The following is a 22,605-nucleotide window of genomic DNA, read 5'->3' as shown; positions in this document are numbered from 1 at the left end:
GCCTGACACTATTACTGATGCTATGGTGTGCTCACAAAAATGGGCCTATCATGACTGCCCTCTTAAAGACCCAACCATCAGGTGAAAGAGTCAGATGCAGAAATTTACATGCAACCAATGGACAGAAGCTGGGAACCCCTGTGGTGGGAAAAGCTAGAAGAAGCTGAGGAAGAGGAGTTGAAGGAGGAGGACCAACAGTCTCAAATAACCTGGACCTCCCAGGATCTCTCAGACACTGAGCCACCAACCAGGCAGCATACACCAGCTGATATGAAGACCCAACACATATACAGACTTGAGGCCACAGGGAGTAGGGAGGTCTGGTGGGGTGGGGGTAGGATGGTGGGGACATCCTCTTAGAGATGGGGAGTTGGGGTGTGGGAGCATGAGGCAAGGAGGTATGGGATGTGGAACAATCAGAGGGTGGACAAGGAGGGGGATAAAGTCTAGACTTTAAAAAAAGATTAAGGAATAAATTTTAAATAATTCACTACATTAGTGTGTGGAAGTTCGGTACAAAGGACTATTTGCCACTCACTTATTCATTTAGATTTTGTTTGGAAGTTAATATAAAGAGGCTCTTACACTTAAACAAGAAAATGATTAAAGATGTTTAAAAATAAAGGAGTTCTATTTTGACTCTAAAGGTATACCTCCTAGTTAACTTTGTAATCACTTCACGGGGGTTAACTTCCTTCTTAGAATCATCAGAATTACAAGGATTAAAGAGCCTTTCAAACTCTGTTTCATAGGAGACAAAAATGTTAGTGAATTTTTTATTTGGTTACAAATGTACCAGCAAGTGAGAAATATGTATGCTTCATTAGTCTGAAGATGGGAAAGGAGAAGAGTACTTCAGAGTATGCTTCATAATGTCTCTTCACCATCTACATCAAAAAGCATATCGTAGTTGTTGGTCTCCATGTTCATCAAACCCTAAAACAGAAAAGCACTTCTTACTAAAGAAACTCCAAAGGATACAAATATGAAAGATTCTCTGCAAATGATGTATAGATGTGCTATGTTTAGTTAAGCAGGATAATTATAGTGTTAATAAACTATGAGGTACATCTGAGGTCAAATTCCCAATTTATCATTTCATGTCTTGAATAATTCCTACAAAGTCATTAGGATTTTACAGATAATATCAGTCACTTCAGTAAGAAATAATTCAAAATATCAAGTAGTTAAACTTTTTGATTCCTAAAACATATTTCGTTTCCTAAGGACATTTTATGGACCATGTGCAACATACCTCCATGGACTTCTCATGCATGTCTTCAATTGCTTCCAGGGTCAGATTCTGACTACATTCGGACAGTTTTAATGCTTGTTGTTCTTTTTGATAATTGTTCTACAAATGTAAAAGGAAAACATTACTGTAACAATTCTGTTCATTTTTGTTTTTACTGCCATGCAGCATGAATGCTAGGCTAACAACCAACCACTTAATGTATTTCCAATACTAAAATATTTACGTGAGCAAAAATAATTCCATATGAAATGTAAAAGGAATAGTTTTCCAAGTGATTTAACATTTTAACAACTATTATGACTAAATATACTTATATTTTTAAGTAACATGAAATACAATTATACTACCAATTGTGGGTTAATAAAACTTTTTTTTATGAGAAAGTGTTTGCCATGCTGCAGAGACTGGCCTTAGCCTCTCAAGTACTTAAGTTTATAGGCATGCACCATGTAAACATGAACTTGGTAAAATCCTAGCCCTGGAAGCTTAACTCTAGCTAGTGTTAATGCTTTTACCATATGGTGGCCTCCTTTTTCTAACCAGCAGAAGTAATCCCAGGAGGTGGTTCACTACCTCATCTCTGTATCTAGCCCCCACCTAAGGTGTATGTGCCATGTCTTCTACTTTCTTTTCCTTTCTTAAGGATGCCTTATACTTATTCTTTACTAAGTCCAATCTAGTGGTAGATTTGTTTTATCTAGGTTCCAATCTCAAGTAACAATGGAAGTAGTAATATAAATTTCTCTTTGTATTCTTTATGTTGGCAGACAACCATGGTAATTTGCATTTAAAAAATTAAGACAGGCTGTTTACACCTTTTCTCCTTCTGCTACTACATTCCTATTTTGTCCTTTATTCACAGTGATCAGTTTTGTACCTCACATTTCCACTCAAATCATCCTGATTAAGTACAATGACCTCCACTTTGTGAAGTTTCTCTTTAAAAAATGTACACGTGCATACATATGGAGACAAAGGATTAATATTGGGTGTCTTCTTTGGTTGCATCCCACTGTTTGGGAGACAGGGTCTCAATGAACCTAGAATTCATCCATTAGGCTACAACTGGTGGCTAGGAAGCTCTGGGAATCTTCTTATCTCTGAACTAAATCTGAGTTTGGTGGTTCTAAAATACTCACCACCACACCAACTTTTATTGTTGTGGTGGTTTGTTTTTAGTTTTGCTTGTTTGTTTTGTTGTTGGTGGTGTTGGTGGTAGTGATGGTGGTGGAGGTGTGTGCGTGCATGCTTACTCAGGGAATATAAACTCGAGTCTCCATGCCTACAGTGAGAAAGATTACCAAATAAACCATCTTCAAGCCCTGCAAATCTATTTTATTTGACCCATTAGCAGCATATGACAAAGTTAGTGAACTTTTCTTCCTTAAATGTTTTCCTTCACTCATAGTAGTTTTATTTGTACCAATTGTTCTCTTCCCTTTCTGGTTCACTCTCACCCCCTCACCCCCACCTCATGCAGAATTACAAATATTGAAGTACTCTGGGAGTCTGTCTTTAGACTCCTCATATACATGGATGATTACTCCCCCTTGAAATTTCATCCAGGGTTCAAGGTTTAAAAATTGCCTTCAATTGGAGTATTTATTTACTTTTTATCTTTAGTCCCTATCTCTTTCCAGAACTGACTCATAATGGCGGCTTCCTCAATGCCTTCCCAGGCAGGAATGGATCTCCTGTTCATTTCAAATTGAATACTTCTCAAACTATTAACCAATCAAATAAAAAATAGTTAATATGGTCATCATCTCAGATCTTACTTGGAAACTATGTGATGACTACAGTCATTGGTACAGTAATGGAGAGATGATCTAAAATAGTTTGGTGATATTCTTCCACAGGAATATTCTGCCAGGGCTGTTGAGAAAGGTTGTTTCTATCCACTGTTACTAAATTTGTACTAAGTTTAGGATTGTAAGAACTGATTTGCCAGTTTGAGATGGCTTTCGAATATTAACAACAGAGTCCAGATGACACCAGTAAGTAAGCTTTCTCTCTCCTTTCAACTGTACCTGAGGCTGACATAGTGTGCTTACTTTTGTAGAAACTGGTAATCCTCTCTTCATCTTTCAGCAAAAGTCTGCCTCTTGAAAATTTATAATCTGGTCTACAAGAAAATACCTAGTGGTTTTCATTGATATAGTATGTGATCATACTTCTCTGCTTTACAATTCAGTAGGACTAGAACAGAACCAAGGATAGATAGATAATGAAACTTAACTTCGTTTCATGTGCCCAACACAAGGCTAGTTTCTCCATTCCTACTTGATACTTAGTTATTCTAGGTTAATTATGAAGTTAGTTATGATACCAACCACTGATTTATCTTGTTCTTCATTGAATTTCTGTATATCCATATCAAACTTCTGCTCACACAATTTGTTGTTGATCTTCTTTCTGTAAAGCACAGTAATAAAAGCAGTCACATTTCATACCGATATGAAAAAGACCACTCAAAACAAATTAAATTGACCATTTCATACTATAAAAAGAAAAACAGCAGTAAAAAATTATCTAATGGGAAATCATTATAGTTTTTTTCCCTGAAAGATTATCAGAGAAGTCTTCTTTTATGTTTTAGCTTTTCAAAAATTAAAGAAGTTTTAATACATATATATCTTATTTTAGAATATTAATTGTATTTCAAAGTATTTTTTCATTATTTTCTATCAAATATAATGTCTAATTTATTTTCCTATATTGATTCAGTTAAGACTTAGTGCAAAACATAAGTCAATTAAAATATACAAATTGTCTGCATATGTAATTGATTTTTTTCCATATTGTTAAACATAATAAACAACAAATTACATTTCTAAGATTTTGTGTAAGACTTCTGTGTTTCCACAATTAATGTAAATCAAATTTTAAAATCTCATTAACAGGTACTTAAAGTAGAAAATAAAAATTTTCACAGATTTCTAAGAATTAGATTTAGTTTACTTGAAGGCATGAAGTTATATGGTTAACTGCTTAGACAAAATCAAAGACACACATTTTTACTAAAAGCTCAGTAATGTTTTTTTTTCAACTTCAGCCACATATAATTTTTAAAATGATACAAATGTGACACTACAAAACTAACAACTCTACCTCTCCCATTTGTTCGTTTGCCAAAGTCATTCTAATTTCTGGTTGCATTTTTTGAAAGAATCTTTGATATAAGTTTCCATGTGTTTTCTCTTTATGTGACTCCAGGTCCAAGGTGTCTGAAATAATCATCTTATATGTATGGGCAACAGGCACATATGTGGTGCACATATATACCTGTAAGCAAAACACTAATACACAAATATGTCTGAAAAATAGGTATTAAGAGCATTGTTTCTTAAGCCATGTAAGACGTTTTGGGTCTATGATCCTAGTCTAGGAAGCTTAGCAGGAGATTTCCAGTGTAAAGGACAACATAGATTACTTAGGAAAATTCCAGCCAGCCTGACATACATAGTGAGACTATATATCAAAGACAAATTATTATCCTCTAAGAAAGCTCATGCAACATTCAATTACATATAATTTAAAATAGATTCTTTGGGATCTGAGTTTCATTCCCTCACTGGTTAGTAAATTTGTCTTTCACTTTCAGTTACATAATTCATTTTATAAAAATCAGTGAGGGGATTGGTGAGATGATTCATCAGTTAAGAGCACTGGTTCCCTTCCAGAGATCTGAGAATGGATTCCCAGCATCCACAAGGTTGCTCACAACCTATAACTCCAGTTCCAGGGAATTCAATGCCTTCATCTGGCCTCCTCAGGTACAAGACATACAAGCTGTGTACATACACACAATCAAGCAAAACAAACATACCCATAAAATAAAATTTAAAAAAATAAGTAATAAGGGTTATATTAAAGAATTCATTTTTCCATTGTGTCATATAAAGAAAAGCACAGAGGAGTTTTAGAAAAGAAACTGACTTAATATAAAATTAATACTGGGTCAACGAAATACTGTTGCATGTACAGAATTTTGTATACATATCACTTAGCTTTGAATACATGGAATGTAGAAAAGTTTACATCATTTTTTTCCTCTAAAAATCCCTTCAATGCAGTTATGAAAATGCCTCAGTAATAAATAGGGTTTACTGTGAAAGGAGGACGTTCGCAAGTTTGATTCTAGTACCCATTTAGAAAACTAACCATGGATGGTTGCTTCTACAATAGCAGCACTGTGGTAGGCAGAGTGAGAATTGCTAGGACTTGCTGGCTGCTTATCTAGCTACATGTTCAGTGAAAGAGCAGGTCTTACGGGAATAAGGTGGAAAGAAATAGAGCAAAACCCAACATCCTCCTCTGCCCTCCACATGTGTATATATGCACCACAGACAGAAATATATGAAAAAAATAAAATTAAGTTTAATTAATGTCACACCTGTTGAAAAAGTACCATTTTCACTTCTGTACCACAGGCAAAAATAAGTCCATGATGCTAAATCAAAAATATTTGCAAGAGTCCATGTCATGAGTAGTTCTTGGGTGCTGACCTAGTCCCACAATACCCAGAGTAAGCTCAAATCCCAGGTGCTCTAACACTCCCAGGATCACAGGAATGGCCCCAACATCAGGAGTAACTGAGTCCCTAAGGATCCAGGGACACAGGAACTCCTGCCTTTCCAGTGGCATGGATTCCATCTGTTCTGAAACTGCACCTGGATCAGACCTGGGGTACTGGCTTTGCACCCACTCTTAAAACACCCAGAGGGAGCACGACTCTCAGGTATTCTGAAATGCTAAAGATCACAGGATCACAGAGGAAGCTCGACTCCCAGGAGATCAGACACACCCAGGAACACTGGAGTTCTGACAGAAGAGCAGAGCTGAGGGCACAATATCTTTCCCAACACCCTGTGTATCTGGGACGCCCACAAGAACCAGGGAAACAAAATCATCCTCCCGGCCAGAGGCACAGGTTCCTTGCAGTATGCAACTGTGTCTAGAGAAAACCTAGGGCTCTGGCACCTCACCAAATCTTGCAACACCAAGAAAAAGCTTAACCCCCAGGAGCTCTGACACAGCAGGATCTCAGGAGATTGGTCACACCAGGATTTCAAGATCCAAGAGGCAGCATGACTTCCAGGAGCTCAGACAAACCCAAAATATCAGGATCCCAGGATCCCAAGATCTCAGAGATAGCTGGACTCCTATGAGTTCTGACACAACTAGGATTACAGGAGGGACAGGCTCCAGACAGAGACAGCAAGGGAAGGTAGCACCAAAGAAAATGAGATGGCACGAGGTAAGTGCAAGAATATAAGCAATAGCAACCAAGACTAGTCGGTGTCATCAGAAACCAGTTTGGCCAACAGAGCAAGTCTTGAATACCCCAACACATTGGAAAAGAAAGATTCAGATTCAAAATCACATCTCATGATGATGATAGAGGTCTTTAAGAACAAAAATAGTTCCATTAAAGAAATACAGGAAAACAGCTAGAAGCCCTTAAAGAGGAAACACAAAAATCCCTTAAAAAGTTAAAGAAAACACAATCAAACAGGTGATGGAATTGAACAAATACCATCTAGATCTAAAAATGGAAATACAGAATAAAAACTCACAAAGAGAGATGAACCTGGAGAAAGAAAACCTAGGAGACATAGATGCAAGCATCTCCAACAGAATACAAGAGATAGAATAGAGAATCTCAGGTACAGAAGATACCATAGAAAACATTGACACAACAGTGAAAGAAAATGCAAAATGCAAAAATCTCCTAACCCTAAACATCCAGGAAATCCAGGACACAATGAGAAGACAAAACCTAAGGAAAATAGATATAGAAGAGAGAGAAGATTCCCAAGTCAAAGGGCCAGCAAATATCTTCAACAAAATTATAGAAGAAAACTTCCCAAACCTAAAGAAAGATGCACATGAACATGCAAGAAGCCTACAGAACTCCAAATAAACTGGACCAGAAAAGAAATTCCTGCCGACACATAATAATCAGAACAACAAATGCACTAAAGATAAAATATTAAAAGCAGTAAGGGAAAAAAGTCAAATATCATAAAAAGGCAGACCTGTTAGAAATACACCAGACTTCTCACCAGAGACTATAAAAGCCAGAAGATTCTGGACAGATGTTATATAGACCCTGAGAGAACACAAATGCCAGCCCAGGCTACTATACCCAGCAAAACTATCAATTACCGTAGATGGAGAAACCAAAGTATTCCATGTTAAAACCAAATACACACAATATCTTTCCACGAATCGAAACCTTCAAAAAAATAGATGGAAAACTACAACACAAGGAGGGAAACACTACACCATACAAAAATCAAGAAAGAAATCTTCTTTCAACAAACCCCAAAGAAGATAGCAATATAAACATAATTCCACCTCAAACAACAAAAGTAACAGGAAACAACCAACAGTCACTGGTCTTTAATATTTCTTCATAGAAATGGATTCAATTCCCCAATAAAAGACATAGAGTAATAGACTGGATACATAAACAGAACCCAGGATTTTGCTGCATACAGGAAACCCTCCTTAGTGACAAAGACAGACACTACCTCAGAGGAAAAGTCTGGAAAAAAATTTCCAAGCAAATATTTCCAGGAAACAAGATGGAATAGCCATTCTACTATGGAATAAAATCAACTTACAACCAAAAGGTTTTTGTTATTGTTTTTTTTTTGTTTGTTTTTTTTATTGTTTTTCTTTTGTTTTTGTTTTTGTTTTTTAAAGATAAGGACTGTCACTATACTTGTCAAAGGGTGAATCAACAAAGATGAACTCACAATTCTGAACATCCATGCTCCAAATGCAAGGGCAACCAAATTCATAAATGAAACTTTACTAAAGCTCAAAGTATATATTGTACCCTACATAATAATAGTGGGAAACTTCAACACCCCACTCTCAGCAATGAACAGATCCTGGAAACAGTAACAAAAGAGAGACACTGTGAAACTAACAGAAGTTATGAAACAAATTGTTTTAACAGATATCTATATCTATAGATATCATAGAACATTTTATCATAAAACAAAAGAATGTGCCTTCTTCTCAACACCTCATGATGCCTTCTCCAATACTGTCCATATAATGGGTCACAAAACAGGCTTCAACAGATATAAAATATTTAAATAATCCCATGCATCCTATCAAGTCACCACGGACTAAGGCTTATCTTCAATAATAATATAAATAAGCCAGGCATGGGGGCACATGCCTTTAATCCCAGCACTTGGGACACTGAGGCATGTGGATTACTGAGTTCAAGGCCAGCCTGGTCTACAAAGTGAGTTCCAGGACAGCCAGGGATACACAGAAAAACCCTGTCTTAACCCCCCAAATAATAATAATAATAATAATAATAATAATAATAACAACAACAACAACAACAACAATAATGATATAAATTATACAAAACCCATATATATATATATATATATATATATATATATATATATATATATACACGTGGTAGTTGAACAACAGTCTAATCAACGATAACTTGGTCATGGAAGAAATTAAAGACTTTTAGAGTTTAATGAAAATGAAGCTACAACATATCCAAACTTATGGGACACAATGAAAGCATTCTAAGAGAAAAACTAATAGCTCTGAGTGCCTCCAAAAAAGAAACTGGAGAGAACATACACTAGCAGCCTGGCAGCACAGTTAAAAGCTCTAGAACAAAAGGAAGCAAATTCACCCAAGAGGAGTAGAAGGCAGGAAATAATCAAACTCAGGGCTGAAATGAAACAAGTGGAAACAAAAAGAACTATACAAAGAATCAACCAAACCAGGAGCTGGTTCTTTGAGAAAATCAACAAAATAGATAAACCCTTAGGTAGACTAAAGAGAGGGCACAGAGTCCAAATTAACAAAACCAGAAATGAAAAGAGAGACATAAAAACAGAAACTTAGGAACCCCCCCCCCAAAAAAAAATTATCAGATCCTACTATAAGAGCCTATACTTAACAAAACTGGAAAATTTGGATGAAATGGACAACTGTCTAGACAGATATCAGGTACCAATTTAAATCAGGATCAAATAGATCCTGTAAACACTCGTATAACCCCTAAAGAAATAGAAGCAGTCTTTAATAGGCTCCCACCCCCTCACCAAAAATAAAACCCCAGGATCGGATGGGTTTAGTACAGAATTCTATCAGACCTTCAAAGAAGACCTAATACCAATACTCTTCAAACTTTTATGCAAAATCAAAAGAGAAGGAACACTATTCAATTTTCTATGAAGCCACAATTACACTTATACCCAAAACATACAAAGACCCAAATGAAGAAAGGAAACTTGAGACCAGTTTCACTTATGAATATTGATGCAAAAATACTCAATAAAATTCTGGTAAACCCAAACAAAGAACACGTTAAAATGATCATCCTTCATGATCAAATGTTCTTCATCCCAGGGATACAGGGATGGTTCAATATGTGGAAATCCATCAGCGTAATCCACTATGTAAACAATCTTGAGGAAAAAAAACACAGTATTATCTCATTAGATGCTGAGAAATCATTTGCAAAAATTCAACAACTCTTCATGATAAAATTCTTGGAAAGATCAAGAAGCCAAGGCCCATACCTAAACATAGTAAAAGCAATATAGAGCAAACCAGTATCCAACATCAAAATAAATGGAGAGAAACTTGATGCAATCCCACTAATATCAGACAAGACAAGACCACTCTCTTCCTACCTATTCACAGTAGTATATAATATAGTAGTATTTTATAGTACTAGAAGTTATATCCATAGCAACTATATAACAAAAAGAGGTCAAAGGGATAAAAATTGGAAAGGAAGAATTCAAAATATCACTATTTGCAGATGATATGATAGTATATGTAAGTGACCCCCAAAATTCCAACAGAGAACCCCTAAACCTGATAAACAAATTCAGCAAAGTGGTTGGATATAAAATTAACTCAAGCAAATCAGTAGCTTTCCTCTACTCAAAGGATAAACAGGCTGAAAAAGAAATTATGGATACAACACCCTTCACAATAGTCACAAATTATAATACCTTGGTGTGACTCGAACCAAGCAAGCGAAAGATCTGTATGATAAGAACTTCAAGTCTCTGAAGAAAGAAATTGAAAATCTCAAAAGATGGAAAGATCTCCCATGCTCATAGATTGGCACAATTAATTTAGTAAAAATGGCCATCTTGCCAAAAGCAATCAACAGATTCAATGCAATCTCCATCAAAATTCAAACTCAATTCTTCATAGAGATAGAAAGAGCAATTTGAAAAATCATTTGGAATAACAGAAATCCAGTATATCAAAAAAATATTCTCAACAATAAAAGAACTTCAGGGGGAATCATTCCCGACCTCAAGCTGTATTATAGAGAAATAATGATAAAAATGTATGGTAATGGTACAGATACAATTACTTCATGAAATTCACAGGCAAATGGATGGATCTAAAATATATAATCCTGTGTGAGGTAACCCAATCCCAAAAGTACAAACATGGTATGCACTCACTGATAAGTGGATATTAGTCTAAAAGCTCAGAATACCCAAAATGTAATTCACAGACCAAAAGAAGCTCAAGAAGAAGGAAGACAAAAGTGTGGGTGTTTCAGTCCTTCTTAGAATGGGGAACAAAATACTCCTGGGAGGAAACATGGAGACAAAGTACAGAGCGGAGACTGAAGGAATGACCATCTAGAGTCTGCCCAAACTGTGTATCCATCCCATATACAGACACCAAACCCAGTCACGATTGTGGATGCCAACAAGTGCTTGCTGACAGGAGCCTAATATGACTTTCTCCTGAGAGGCTCTGACAGAGCTTGGCAAGAACAGAGGCTGATGCTCACAGCCAACCATCAGATTGATCATAGGATTCCCAGTGGAGGAGTTAGAGGAAGGACTGAAGGATTTGAAGGGGTTTGCAACCTTATAGGAAGAACAACAATATGAATGAACCAGACCTCCCAGAGCACCCAGGGACTAAGCCATCAACAAAAGAGGGGGTCCCATGGCTCCAGTGCATATATAGCAGAAGATGGCCTTGTCAGACATCAGTGGGAGGAGAGGTCCTTGGTCCTGTGAAGGTTCAATGCCCCAGTGTACCCACATGCGAGGGTGGGGAAGTGGGAGTGGGTGGGTGGGCAAACACCCTCATAGAAGCACAGGGAGGGGTAATGGAATAGGGAGTTTCTGGGGTGAAACCAGGAAAGGGCTATTATTTGAAATGTAAATAAAGATAATATCACATAATAAATAAATTAAATTAAAAAAAATATTCACAAAATACTACATATAAATAAGTCATTAAGATGTCATATAGTATATTAATCAATACTTCCTAATATATAAATTATGTTAATACTATATAGTTTAAACAAATTATATATCCAAAAATGTACCTTCAAAATTTCCCAGTATATTTTGTACTGGAGATCTGTGAAGTAATTAAAGCTTTACAAAGTAAGGATGCTGGGGATACTGTTTGATTGCTCAGCTTTTGTCCTACAAGCAGGACGATGAGAGTTTGACCCACAACATTACACCCTCCAAGAAAACCATTCAAATTAAGGATTAATCTTATAGAAATATTGTTTATAGTATATATCATATTCCAATTATTAATATACATTACTTGCTATACAATCAATTAAATTTTTCTGGAAGTACTTACACTAAGAAGGAAATAATAAGTTTGAACACATTACCATGTATCTCCAACTACTTCTTCAGGATTTGCATTCCCATCATCATGAGTTACTGGATTCTGTACTGGGTTCGTAATAAAACAAGATATTAAAACAATTATGTTATTTTGCAAATTTTAATGAAATACTTTGTGATCATTCAGGCATAGTGCCAACATTAGGTTTTAAAGCAGATCTATTATTTGCCTAGAAGTTAAACAAAATCAAGTAATGTCTAATTGTCATCTAAAAATATGTTTTAAGCTGTTTATTTATATGTTGTGATTAAAGACAAGAGATACAATATGAGATTTTTGATCTCCTTTACAAGCCTAAGAAGAACAACTGAGAAAAAAGGAAGTGTAACATCAATGCCCATCATTAAATATTTGGTACCTTCCATAAGGTCCAATTCTGAAGCATTCCTAACTTGCTGTTCACCACTTAACAAATTCCAGTTTTCCATTGGTGTCTCTACAGAACGTGCAAAACGCTGCCATTCCTCTGAGAAACTTACGTTTTCTGATTTAAAATAAAAAGAAATTTTCTCAAGCCATTTGAATTAAAAAAATCACTTAAACTAATAAAATTGAAATATAAAATAACATTAAGGAATGATTTTTACAAAAACAGCACTTCATAATTGCATGAAGGGTTTAAAGATAAAACCATATTTCTATTACCCTCTGATTTAATACTAAAGACTTTAGTATTTAAACATGGAACATAATAGTTGGCTTCAAAGATAGCCATTAATAACCTTAACTTTAATATGTACACATTTTTAAAAAGAATTATTTAAGTTGAATAAAGTATCTTGGTCTTCCTTACTATAAAAGAATAGAGGTTTGTTATTTTTCAGTTTAAAACTCTCTCTCTCTCTCTCTCTCTCTCTCTCTCTCTCTCTCTCTCTCTCTCTTTCTCTCTTACACACACACACACACACACACACACACACACACACACACACACACACTATGATGGCTTTAACTGTGACTTCAAGTGGGTTTATATCTAAACATAAGAGGATCTGCATGTTGGTCCCATTCCTGCAAGGTTTTTGATGAGTTAGAGCAAATGTGTCTGCATCTCAATCTCCAAGTAAAATCATAGTTGCTATTATCACAACCAAGCTCCTCAATCTTTTTCATCGAAATACAAGTCTAAATTATAAAGTTCTGTCTGTCTGGACATATATTTCACTGCTACAGCAAGAAGCTCTGGGTTCAATCTTCAACTATGAAAAACCCCCACAAATTTTAAAAATAAAAAATAAAACAAGCATGTTTCCTCAGGCCCCAGTACATTTGTAAGGCTGAGGACTTCAGTTTCAAGGCCAGTTCAAGCTGCACATGAGGTTTCAGACACTCCTGAGATACAGAGTTAGAGCTTACTTTCCTAAACCAAAACAACACATAAATAAACACAGCCTGGCCTGAAGTATGTCTGAAGTTCCAGCACTTCAGAGGCTGAGAGGAGCCTCGGGATTTTGAGGCCGTTTGGATCCTATATATACAAATTTTGGCAATCTGGCCTTTCAACACCAGGTAGAAGAAAATGAAGACTCGTCTTCAGTTTGTTTTTTATGAATTTCTGGCGGGTAGCAGCAGCACAGAAAAGGTTCTAGTCTGTTTCTGCCACTAACTGACCCCCAGTTTACTCACACTTCACATCCCCAGGCCCAAGGATGACTTTCGGGGTCTCCAATTCCCTGGCCTTCCTGCTTTCTGCTAGATACTAGGCTGTTCAAACTCCTGCCCTTAGTGAAGTTCTCCGTTTTTCACCGCAGAGGTCTAAGTGGGTAAAGTCGATTGTGAACCCAGCAGCAGTGCTATCTGGAGTCCAGGGAGGGTCATCTCCTCTCCTTACTCTGGAAGTAACACCTCCGCCCCTCCACCTTCACCCCATCCGGACCCCCACCTGAACCATTATTAACCATCTTTTAACAGGTCACTGACTACCTCCACAGAGACTTCCCCCTACCATGCTTCCTCAAGAAACTTCCCTTCCTCAAGAACTCAGCTTCATGGCCACCACAAAGCATACTGGGTAACAGGGATTGGGCAGCTGGAAAACAATCTCAGCCAAGCCCCTTGCTGATTGGCCGTGTTTGCACATGCTTACTAAAGTGAGAGAGGCTCTATCAGTCATCTGTCATCCAAGCAGCAAATAAGAGATAGTATTTTAGCTGCCACTACTACCCAGAAGTTTTCCATTTTCCAAGTTTGCAATACTAACTTGAAAGTTAAAATAAAATGAACCCCAAAGAAGACTCTCCTACTTTGTTTCAGTTGAAGGGGCTGTTATGTGTATTTCGGATTTGTTTTATTTATTTAACTAACGTGCTTTTGCATGTTTGTATTTGTTCAACATGCATGTCTGGTGCTCATAGAAACTAGAATAGGATGCCAAATCCCCGGGATCTAGAATTACAAATGGTTGTGAGCCATTATATGGGTCCTAGGAACTAAACCTTGGTTTTCCCCAAGAGCAACAAGTGGTCTTAATTTCAAAGCTATCTTTCCATCCCTGTCCTGTGTGTGTTTTAAGGTATGCTGGATCATTTCTCTCGATAGATGTTTATTTTTAATATACAGTGGAGATTATAGAAATATGACACTTTCCTCATATTGTCTATTTCCAGAAAAAGAAAAAAAAACCATAATTTTAAAGGATTCTGTAAATCATAAAAAGAGATTCAGCAAAAATGATGTGTATACATTTCAGTATATGTGTGCAGAAGAAGACTGTATTCTCAATCATATTCCAACTTACATTTTTTGTTTGTTTGTTTTTCCAGACAGGGTTTCTCTATATAGCCCTGGTTGTCCTGGAACTCACCCTGTAGACCAGGGTTGCCTCAAACACAGAAATCCCCCTGCTTCTGCCTCCCAAATGCTGGGATTAAAGGCATGCGCCACCACTGCCTGATCCAACTTAAATCTTCAGAGACAGGGTCTCTCTGAATCTGCAGCTCACCGACGTCACTAGCCTGGCTAGCCAGCTAGCTATCTCTACCTACTCAGCACTGGACTGCAGCCTGCATTTTTAAAGTGGATTCTAGGCCCCCACCTTAAGTCCATATATTTTCAAGGAAAGCACTTTACCAAATGAGCCATAATTCTAGCCCCTCTGCAGGGTTTGTTATGTTGCTGTAGCCACTGTCTTTTTTTTTTGGGGGGGGGTGCATATTTCTCTAATCATGCCTAAATTTAAGTTCCTAAAATGCTTAATGCTGGTTTTGTTTGTTTCCTTACAATAGCCAATTGCATTTCTTGCTCACTTTACAGTTAATTGGGCAAACTGGAAAAACTAACATTTCATTTGCGAGGCTTATTGTTGTTTTTTGTTTGTTTGGTAGGTGTTTTGTTAATTTCGTGTGTTGGTTGGGTTTTTTTTTTCACCACTGAAGATGAAACTCATAGCTTTTACATGGTGCTGTACCACTGAGGTACACCTTCAGCTAATCTTTGTTTCTGAATGTTGGGTGAGTAGTCATCTGTATGTGTTTTAAAGAAAACTACAATTATTGTGAAACCTAAAATTATCCTCCTATGCTATAGGGTTTATAGAGATCTGATGCCATCTTCTGTCCTCTTCAAACAACAGGCAAATATCTCCAAAAACACCTACCTCCAGATTTATCCAACATACTGTCTTGTTCATCTCTGTGAAGAAAGGACAATAAAATTTTAAAGCTAGAAATATAGTGGACTGGTAGAGCATTTGCCTAGCACACACACAAAAAAAAACTTTACACAGGAACTTCTTTTAATTATTTAGAATAGATATATAATGTGTGGTTTGGAACAAATGTCATATGCATATAAAATACATGGTAGACAACCAAAGTGAACCTGAATTATTTACTTTTAACAATTCATACATTTATACCCCACAGTAGTTTATTCATAACTCTCCCACACTTGCTGAGACCCTTCTTCTTCCCAGATGGTCCCCCTCTTATTTTTATGATGTTTCTCCTTTTGTTTGTGTTTATTTCTGGGAAGATCCCATGCAGGTGGCTATATTGTCCAAGTTGCTATGTGTTTGTGATGGCAAGGAATTAAGGACCCCAAGCAGGGCTTGAACTCAATATATAGTTGCATCTGACCATGAATTGTTGATTTTCCTGAATCTACTCCTCCAGTGAAGGGATCACAAACACTACTTTTGAAGTACTCTATTGAACTGGGAAAAATTGAAAATATTACCTTATATCTTCATCTGCTTCTACGTGAGGCGGCATATTCTCATGTTTGCCAAATGCTGGCCTTTTTACTATATTGACAATAGAAAATGGAAACATTTGAAAGTATGCTATATAAGTAATAGTTAATAAAGTATTTTCAATTTGCATTTCTCTGGAAAAACTGCCCACGTGAGTTTTTGAAACAGCTTTTATAAATGAAATAATTACATCAAGGAAATTGAGGATACAAGGAGAAAACAAAACTTAAGGATAATAGGTATAGATGAGAAGTAAGATTTCCAACTTAAAGGGCCAGTGAATATCTTCAACAAAATTATAGAAGAAAACTTCCCTAACCTAAAGAAAGAGATGCCCATGAACATAAAAGAAGCCTACAGATCCCCAAATACTTTAGACCAGAAAAGACATTCCTGCCATCACATAATAATCAAAACACCAAATGCACACAACAAAGAGAATATTAAAAGCAGTAAGGGAAAAAAGTTCAAGTAACATATAAATGCAGACCTATCAGAATTTCACCTAACTTCTCCCCAGAGACTATGAAAGCCAGACGATCCAGGACAGTTGACATACAGACCCTAAGAGAGCACAAATGCCAACCAAGGCTACTATACACAGTAAAACTCTTTTACCATAGATGGCGAAACCAAGGTATTCTATGACAAAAGCAAAATTACACAATATCTTCCAAAAAATCATGCCCTTCAAAGTATAATGAAGGGAAAACACCAAAACAAGGAGGGAAATTACATTCTAGAAAAAGCAAGAAAGTAATCTTGCAGCAAACCTAAAAGAAGATGGCCACATGAACAAAATTCCATCTCTAAAAACAAATATAACAGGACCCAACAACGACTATTTCTTAATATCTCTTAATATCAGTGGACTCAAATCCACAATAAAAAGACATAGACTAATAGACTTAATGTGTAAGCATGACCCAGCATTTTGTTTCATACAAGAAACAAATCTCACAGACAAAGACAGATATTACCTCAGAGTAAAAGGCTAGAAAACAATTTTCCAAGCAGATGGTCACAAGAAACAGGCTGGAGTAGGCATTAGAATATCAAAAAAAAATTGACTTTCAACCCAAAGTTATCAAAAAAGACAAGGAGGAACACTTCATATTCATCAAAATTAAATTTACCAAGAGGAACTCCCAATTCTGAACATCTATGCTCCAAATGCAAGGGCAGCCACATTCATAAAAGAAACTTTAGTAAACCTCAAAATACACATTGCACTGCACACTATAATAGTGGAAGACTTCAACACCCCTCTCTCATCAATGGGCACATCCTGGAAACAAAAACTAAAAACAGACACAGTGAAACCAACAGGAGTTATGAAACAAATGGATTAGTTGATATCTATAGAAAACTTTATCCTAAATCGAAAGGATATCCCTTCTTCTCTGTACCTCATGAGGCCTTCTCCAAAATTGACCATATAATCAGTCACAAAACATGCCTCAACAGATATAAAAATATTGAAATAATCCCATGCATCCTATCAGATCACCACAGACTAATGCTGATCTTCAATAATAATATAAATAATAGAAAATCCACATATATGTGGAATGTGAACAACAACCTACTCAATGATAACTTGGTCAAGGAAGGAATAAAGAAGGAAATTAAAGACTTTTTAGAGTTTAATGAAAATGAAGCTACAACATAACCAAACATATGGTACACAATGAAAACAGTAATAAGAGAAAACTTCACAGCCCTGAATGCCTCTAAAAAGAAACTGGATAGAGGATACAGGAGCAGCTTGACAGCACAACTAAAAGCTCTAGAACAAAAGGAAGCAAATTCTCCCAAGAGGAATAGAAGGCAGGAAACAATCAAACTCAGGACTGAAATCAACCAAGTGGAAACAAAGGAACTATACAAAGAATCAACCAAACCAGGAGCTGGTTGTTTGAGAAAATCAACATGATAGGTAAACCCTTAGCCAGACTCACTAAAGGGCACAGGGACATCATCCTAATTAACAAAACCAGAAATGAAAAGGGAGACATAACAACAGAAACTTAGGAAATCCAAAAAATCATAAGATCCTACTACAAAAACCTATACTCAACCAAACTGGAAAATCTGGATGAAATGGACACTTTTCTAGCCAGATATCAGGTACCAAATATAATTCAGGATCAGATAAACCCTAGAAATACTCCCATAACCCCTAAAGAAATAGAAGCAGTCATTAATAGTCTCCCAAACAAAAGAGACAAGGATCTGATGGGTTTAGTACAGAATTCTATCAGATCTTCATGAAGACCTAATACCAATACTCTTCAAACCATTATGCAAAATCTAAAGAGAAGGAACATTATTCAATTTGTTCTATGAAGCCAGAATTACAATTATACTCAAACCATACAAAGACCCAATGAAGAAAGGAAACTTCAGACCAATTTCCCTTATGAAAATTGATGCAAAAATATTCAATAAAAGCCTTGCAAACTGAATCCAAGAATACATAAAAATGATCATCCATCATGATCAAGTACACTTGATACCTGTGATGAGGGATGGTTTAATATACAGAAATCCATCAACTTAATCCACTATAGAAACAAACTCAAAGACAAAAATCACATGATCATTTCATTAGATGCTGAGAAAACATTTGACAAAATACAGCACCCATTCATAGTAAAAGTCCAGGATAGGTCAGGAATTCAAAGCCTATACCTAAACATAATAAAAGCAATAGATAGCAAACCAGTAGCCAACATCAAACTAAATGGTGAGAAACTGGAGGCAATCCCGCTGAAATCTGGGACTAAACAATGCTGCCCACTTTCTCCCTACCTATTCAACATAGTTCTTGAAGTCCTAGTCAGAGCAATTAGACAACAAAAAGAGAACAAATGAATACAAATTGGAAAGGAAGAAGACAAAATCTCACTATTTCCAGAAGATATGATAGTATATATAAGTGACCCCAAAAATTACACCAGAGAAATCCTAAATCTGATACACAGCTTCAGTGCAGTAGCTGAATACAAAATTAACTCAAACATATCAATGGCATTTCTCTACAAAAAGAATAAACAGGATGAAAAAGAAATTAGGGAAACAACACCCTTCAGAATTGTCACAAATAATATAAAATACGTTGGTGTGACTCTAACTGAGTAAGTGAAAGAAGGATCTGTATGATAAAAATGTCAAGTCTCTGAAGAAAAAATCAAAGAAAATCTCAGAAGATGGAAAGATCTCCCATGCTCATGGATTGGCAGGATTAATGTAGTAAAAATGGCTATCTTGCCGAAAGCAGTCTACAGATTTAATGCAATCCCCATGAAAATTCCAACACAATTCTTAACTGAGTTAGAAAGGGCTATTTGCAAATTCATCTGGAATAAGAACAAAACCTAGGATACAAAAACTCTTCTCAAAAATAAAAGAATCTCTCCTGGAATCACCGTGCCTGACCTCAAGCTGTACTATAGAGCAATTGTGATAAAAACTGCATGGTACAGGTATACTGATAGACAGGTAGATAAATGGAATAGAACTGAAGACACAGAAATGAACCCACACACCTATTGTCACTTGATCATTGACAAAGGAGCAAAAACCATCCAGTGGAAAAAAAGACAACATTTTCAACAAATGGTGCTGGCTCAATTGGCAGTTAGCATGTAGAAGAATGCAAATTGATCTATTTTCATCTCATTGCACAATGCTCAAGTCTAGGTAGATCAAGGAACTCCACATAAAACCAGAGACACTGAAACTTATAGAGGAGGAAGTGGGGAAGAGCTTCGAAGACATGGGCACAAGGGAAAAATTCCTGAACAGAACAGCAATGGCTTGTGCTGTAAGATTAAGAATAGACAAATGTGATCTTATAAAATTGCAAAGCTTCTATAAGTCAAAGGACACTGTCAATAGGACAAAACAGCAACCAATAGATGGGAAAAAATCTTTACCAATCCTAAATCAGATGGGGACTAATATCCAATATATATAAAGAGCTCAAGAATCTGGACTCCAGAAAATCAAATAACCCCATTAAAAAATGGGGACAGAGATAAACAAAGAATTCACAACTAAGGAAAACCGAATGGCAGAGAAGCACCTAAAAAATGTTCATCATCCTTAATTATCAGGGAAGTGCATGTCAAAATAAACCTGAGATTCCACCTCATACCAGTCAGAATGGCTCAGATCTAAAACTCAGATGACAGCAGATGCTGGCGAGAATGTGGTGAAATAGGAACACTCCTCCATTGCTGGTGAGATTGCAAGCTGGTAAAACCACTCTGGAAGTCAGTCTGGTGTTTCCTCAGAAAATTGGACATAGTTTTACTGGAAGATCCAGCAATACTCCTCCTGGGCATATTCTCAGAAGATATGCTAACTTGTAATACTGACATGCTTCACTATGTTCATAGCATCTTTATTTATAATAGCAAGAAGCTGAAAACAACCCAGATGTCCCTCTTCAGTGGAATGGATACAGAAAATGTGGTACATTTACATAATGAAATACTACACAGCTATTAAAAACAATGAATTCTTGAAATTCTTAGACAAATGGATGGATCTTGATGATATCTTCCTAAGGGAGATAACCCAATCACAAAAGAACACACATGATATGCATTCACTGATAAGTGGATATTATGCCAGAAGCTCACAATAACCAAGACACAACCTGCAAAACCCATGAAACTCAAGAAGAAGGAAGACCAAAGTGTGGATACGTCATTCCTTCTTAGAATGGGAAACAAAATGCCCATGGAAGGAGTTAAAGAGACAAAGTTTGCAGCTGAGACTGAATGAATCCAGAGACTGCCTCACTCAGGGATCAATCCAATAAATAACCAACAAACCCAGACACTATGGCAGATGCCAACAAGAGCTTGGGGACAGGAGACTGATATAGCTGTCTCCTGAGAGGATCTGTCAGTGCCTGACAAATACAGAAGTGAATGCTCACAGACATCCATTGTACTGAGCACAGGGTCCCCAATGATGGAGCTAGAGAAAGTACCCAAGGAGCATAAGGGGTTTGCAGCCCCATAGGAGGATAAACAATATGAACTAACCAGTACCCCCAGAGTTCCCTGGGACTAAAGCACCAATCAAATAAAACAGATGGTGGGACTTATGGCTCCAGCTGCATATGTAGGAGAGGATGGCCTAGTATGTCATCAACGGGAGGAGAGACCCTTGGTACTGTAAAGGTCCTATGCCCCAGTATTAAGGAATGCCTGGGCCAGGAATTGGGGGTGGGTGTGTTGGAAGCAGGGGGAGAGGTGAGAGGAGAGGGGATTTGCAGAGGGTAAATAGAAAAGGTGATAATATTTGAAATGTAAATAAAGAAAATATATAATAGAAAAAAGGAATGAAATAATTTATTTGCAGGTTTTATGAAATAAATTCATGTTTTGCTAACATATAGGAACACCGTTCAGATCTTTTTCTGGGGTAAAATCATAGCAAGTTATTGTTTCTCAACATATTATGTCTAAAGTGCCAAGAGTAGGTATATGCACTGCTAAAACTCGGGTATAGGAATATATAGATATAGGTAAAATTAGAAATGAAGTACATGAAAACTTAGAAAAGACTTCTTCCATTGCAGGTGAGTTGGGAAAAGTCTAATGAACTGCAGGACACAATCAATACTGAAGACTGGATACCTTCAGAATGAGCCTGCTCTTCTTCTTCATCTGAATCAAAGTCAAAAAGTAATAAGTAACCTTCCTTTGGTATCACCCGCAGTTTCTTAATAGACATTTTTCTATTAAGCGCTCAGTTGTCTTCTTAGTTAAAAAATATAAATAAAAAGGAAAAAAGAAAAAAAAAAATAGTTATCTAAATCCAAAGGTATCATTTAAATAGTTAAAAATGTCAAAAAGTCAAATAATTATTTTAGCTCATTGAAAGATTGTTTCTTTTGTTTTTTAACACTTATATTTTTAATAATTTGTCTTTATCAGAGAGTTTTGCATACATATTCAATATGGTTACACGTGTATATGTGTATGTGTGTGTATGTGTATATGTATGTGTATGTGTATATGTATATGTATATATATACATACACACACACACACACACACATATATATATATGCTTCCCCTTACAATTTCCTTCATGTATCCCATTTATCATGTCCCTCTCCCTCCCAACTTTGTTTTAAAATCTTCTTTAACTTACTTATTTTAAATCCTTCTTTAGAACCCAAGTTAACAATCTGTCATTTCTCAGTTTAAAAAAGGCAAAAACAGGTCAGCCTTTAATACGTGAGTCCTCCCTTTCTCACCAAAAATGATGAGCAAAATGTGTTTGCATTTAAACTTTGAGGCATCTGAATTTTGGTACTATCTCCCAAAGATTCTTTTTAAACAAAACATCAGCAATTCCGATTTTCAGTATATCTCTGTTTTAAAGTAAATTCATAGTACTATCCAGAAAGATGATGAACATGGTA

The 22,605-nt window shown here is 36.3% G+C and overlaps 1 pseudogene; it reads right to left on the bottom strand.

Moving 5' to 3' along the window:
* Positions 1 to 766: 766 nt before the first annotated feature.
* Gm7415 lies at positions 767 to 21,930 on the bottom strand (annotated as a pseudogene).
* Positions 21,931 to 22,605: the final 675 nt, after the last annotated feature.

Source organism: Mus musculus, chromosome X (assembly GCF_000001635.26).
Source record: "Mus musculus strain C57BL/6J chromosome X, GRCm38.p6 C57BL/6J".
Lineage (NCBI taxonomy): Eukaryota > Metazoa > Chordata > Mammalia > Rodentia > Muridae > Mus > Mus musculus.
The sequence above is the reverse complement of the archived record's forward strand: the minus strand, read 5'-3'. Positions and strand labels throughout refer to the sequence as shown.